This window comes from Belonocnema kinseyi, chromosome 8 (assembly GCF_010883055.1).
Source record: "Belonocnema kinseyi isolate 2016_QV_RU_SX_M_011 chromosome 8, B_treatae_v1, whole genome shotgun sequence".
NCBI lineage: Eukaryota > Metazoa > Arthropoda > Insecta > Hymenoptera > Cynipidae > Belonocnema > Belonocnema kinseyi.
In genome coordinates this window covers 63,809,032-63,814,069 of record NC_046664.1, presented here as the reverse complement: position 1 = coordinate 63,814,069, position 5,038 = coordinate 63,809,032, and positions in this window count along the sequence as shown.

Below are 5,038 nucleotides of genomic sequence, written 5' to 3'. Positions count from 1 at the left end.
AATCAACTTATTTACAGATTGTTACTTGTATTCTACTTGTTTGATGATGATACCGAAAAGACAAGGCTCCTCTTGAGTCAAGTAAGCGTCGTCTTAGCCAAAACAAGGCTCGATTTAAGACAAGTAAACGCCGTTTTACCTGTCGTGGCCATAAAAGTAAGACGAAGGCCTATGTCTCGACTCAGTTTTGAGACGCAGCCAGACGTCGATGTCTTGGACACGAATTCAAGACATAATCAAGTCGAACTCAAGTCGAAGCATTTTTACTCGGGAAACAGCTGAATTTTCAACAAACCTTTCATTTTTCATCGAAACATTAATTTTTAATCACACTGGATCTTTCTATACCATAAAGTGTGCAATTTTTGCAGAAATAGATGAATTTTTAAAAAAATATTTAAATTTTCGTAAACAGATTTTTTAATAATGAAAGAAAAAAAATGCCTTTTTTACCCCAAATATTTGGATTTTCTTATTGGATTGTGTTAATTCTGTTGGTATATAAGTGGAAAAATTGATTTTATGTGAAAAATGCCTTTCGTGGATTTCATCAAATGTTGACAGGTTTTAAGTCGGTGTCTCGTCGCGATGCCGTTGTCGTTGTAGTCAGTAAACACGGTAACATTTGAAAGAATTATCTGATTGGATTGTCCTTTGGCATACTGTATAAGGGTGTGAAAAGAAAGCACGAGTTAGGCAGTCAGCTATCTTAGAAAAAATTTTTAAAAGTTTTAACATTTTCAAAATTTAAACATTTTATATACTGCTATTTATAGTTCTCGGAAACTCGAACAATTGATCCTTATGACTTCTTTTGATGAAAAGTAAACGGTAAGTTTTAGCATTTTCAAAATCTAAAAAAACAAGCGAAAATAAAATTTCAAGACAACCAACGCACAATATAAAAAAAGAAAAACGTTGCTTTTTGAAAGCCCTGCTAGATTATCATAAAAAATTTTTGAATTTTTTGTAAAAATCGAAATTTCAAATTTTGGTCACAAAAAATATCGAAGAAACAAAAATTGTATTTTGTGGTCAAACTATGCAAGATACAAAAAAAGATAAAAGAGTCTAACATTGTGCACTTAAAATAGATCTACAAATTTGTAAGAAACCACTTTTTGATAGAAACTCGTAGTTTTTGTTTTACTCGTAAAAAACAAAATTGATAAAGAACAATGAAATTTTTAACAAGCTCTTTTTTTAACTTTTTATAACTTGCTCTTCCAAAAATGATCTACAAATTTTTGATAAATAATTGTTTGATAGGACGCGTAGTTTTTGTTTGAATCGTCAAAAATAACAAAACAAATTTTGTTGAAAAACCGACACAAGTTGTAATAAAATGCTTAAAAAACAATCTTTTTTTTATAGAATGCGCCCTTTTTCAATTATAAAAATAAGATAATGAAAATACCTTTGTTTCAATACCAATGCCTATCATGAATTTTAGTAATATAAATTTATTAGAATTATACATTTTTTAGGGTAGCTGAAAATAAAAAATTGTACAAAATAAGGAGCAAGGATTAAAGTAATCATGAAACATAAGATTGGTTAATTAATTTGCAATATCTGAGTAAGCTGTACCAGTCCGAGGTGCATAAATAAATATGATACACATATAATATAATAGTGTTGAACATAATGTCGAAAAGTTCGCATTGTGGACGACATTGGCTAGGCACGAGATGCGTGACGAGAATGTGTTCGTTAAAGTCGAAGTAGCTTTAACAAAAGAGTACTCACATAATCACCAAATTACGTTTGTCGAAGTGTTGACCCTTAATTTTGAAAGGTCTTTGCACAAGTATGGGAGAAATACAAAAACTGAGCGCGAAGCGCGAGATAAATATATTATCGAGCCTGAAGTGCGAGAAGCAACAGTTGCGCGCCCAAGGCGCGCTATGAACATGTGCCCGCACGGCGGGAAGATTTTTTCAATTTGTGACACTGCTTAAACTATTTTCCATCACAACAGTGATCGAAAATAGTAAAAATTGTTGTAACTTTTAGAATTTATTTGAAATTGTTTCAATCAATATTACACAAATCGTATTTATAAATAATGTAGAAAAACTTCTTCCTTGAAAAGTTATAAAAACCTCAAGGTCCCGCTATTATTACAAAATACTATAGGAAACGAAGTATTTCGTAGGAAAAATATTGAAAATTAAGGATGGCTGCAGCATCAGGGAAAACCCGGAAATCAGGTAAAAGTCAGGAAATTTTATTGGTCAAGAAAAGTCAGGGATTTTGAGAAAAATCTTGCAAAACCCAAAGGATTTCTGTTTAATATTATTTCACTCTGTTCATAAAATATTCTATGTTAAACATTTCACAATATTAGAGAAAAATTAGCGAGTTTTGCAATTAAAGTTTTGTGGTCGCCCTTATATAATATCCTTGTTAGTCATTTGTTTGCTTTGTATTTCTATTTACCTTTTTTTTCGTAATTTCTTCCTTCTGATGATTATATTTTTAGATAAAAATTGTATTATTTAGTTGAAAATTCAACAATTTTATTTAAAGTAAATCTTTTTCGTTGAAAATTGAACGGCTCTTTTAACATTAGTCTTTTAGGGTCAAAAATTCAACTATGTTGGTAGATAATAAACTTTTTGTTGAAAAATTATATTTTTCTGTTGCAAATATAGGTGTAATTTTTCTTGGTTGAAAATTTAACTATGTTTTTTATTTCGTCGTTAGGTTTAAAAATTCATGTGTTATAGTAGAAATTTAATCTCTTGAATTTAAATGGATTATCTATTTGTTGAAAGTTCGTATTTTTTGGTTGAATTCAGCTCATTTTTATTTAAAATTGAAATCTTGTTTAGTTGAACATGGAAATTCAGATTTGAAAATTCGATCATTTGGTTCAATATTCATTTTTATAGGATTAAATTTCAACTATTTTATTGATAATTTAATTATTTGGTTAAAAAATGTATCCTTTTTTTGTTTGAAGTCAATAGATATGAAATTTTTTTATTCTAATCTATAAGGTTACGGTTTTATTCCGTTTATAAAAAAATTTTGTGTGCAAAATGTTACAATATTAAAATGCTGTCTTTGAATATTATTGACCATGGAAAATGATTGTACGAGTATTTTTGTTTCGGAATACATGGGTTGAGAGTTTTCAAATTAAATCAGTATTAAAAGTATATCGTGGTACCATGTTAATAAGTTGGATATTATTACAATTTTCGAAGAAAAATTTCACTTAGTAAATAGACATATGTAGTTACATTTTTCACTTCAGAAAATATCTTCAGGTAAAATGCTGAGGTATCTGTTCGGTGTACCTTATAGGGTGGTCTAAAAATGCATTGAAAATTTTTTTATTTACTCTAGTGGGTAAGTCTGCTTACCATTTTATGATGTTCGCCCAGAGAGAAATCCCGTTTTTTTATTTGTTCAATATAAAGACGATCCCCTGGGGTTTCTGAAATTAATGACAAATTTTAAATAGGAAAAACTCAGTTTGCGGAAAATGGGGATAACAATGACTTGTTACTTAATTTATGAAAAATTAATTTTAGTCTCTACTTAGTAAATGTTTAAAGAATAATATCCACCTCATAACAGTAGATGAGCAGGCTGCGTTCTGGACCACGATTTCTACCTTACCGGCATCGAGAAGCTTCGACCTGTAGTGGTTCGTGTCCGTGCTAAGCTTCGAGAACGTTCTGGAAGGATCCTGATGACGTCACGATCCCGCAATAGTCTGTAACCAACTTAATGTAAACAGGTTCAAGGTTATTGTGAGAAAAACTAGGATGATTTATTGCTTTCTGACTGACAAGGAGTTCGTTAAATGCGAAAAAAATGCAAGTTAATAGGTGAAATTTAATATGGAGAGCACGCATGGCATCCTGTTTTGACTATGAATTTGATTTATTGCTTCCTGATAGATGATACTTTTAGCTAAAAATTCCTGCCTTTATTTGTTAAATGCGCAAAAGAGGCAGGTGCACAGATGAAATTTGATATGAAGATTATGCATGGCATCCTGTTTTGATTTAAAAATTCCTGCCTTTATTTGTTTAATGTGTATAAGCTTATAGAAGATTCTAGGAAGATTTGATGACGTCATAGAATAATATTGCGCAATTGTGTGAAGACAGAATTCGCGAAAAACAAGTTTCAAGGTTATCACATGCATATGTCAAGGTTAAATGAGAAAAACAAGGATGATTTATTGCTTCCTGACAGATAAGACATTCGTTAAATGCGCTAAAGATTTAGGTGTATATGTGAAATTTCATATGGAGAGCACGTATGGCATCCTATTTTGACTATTAATTTGATTTATTGCTTCCTGATAGATGATACTTTTAGCTAAAAATTCCTGCCTTTATTTGTTTAATGCACAAAAGATGCAGGTGGACAGATGAAATTTGACATGAGGGTTATGCATGGAAACCTGTTTTGATTATTAACTTAATTTGAAAATTCCTGATAGATGACGCTTTGACTAAAAGTTTCTGCCTGTGAAAAACATTCTTCTGCAGTTTAGAATCTTCGAGAAAAATTATAATCAAATAAAGATATATATAAAGTTAATTGAAGGTAAGAAAGGAATAAAAAAGAATTTCTCATGGTAGGTCACATACTCAGGGATGCTTGTTGCTTTATTCCGGTATCAAGTTAGCAAGCGAGGACTAGAGATAACAGCTACATGCGTTTAAACTCGCAGAAGCATTCATACATCGGCAGTCTGAGGCTGCACTCATTTCATTATCCTATGCTATCGCTTTATGTAGAGAGATCACTTCTTTTTACAGCTCGCAAACGTTCTCTTTTATATTCATTCTTTTACTATATGCTAGGTCCGTCAACCTCTGAACAAGGTATATGTAACAAGATACTAAAAACAATTTTGAGACTCGAGAGAGAAATTATAGACGGCATGAATTTAATTCCGAACCATTCATGGACGTTTAATAAATATTAAGAGTACACTACCCGACGCTTATCGCTCCTTATGTCATGCAACGATATTCGAGCTAAGGTCGCATGCTTTTTTATCCAT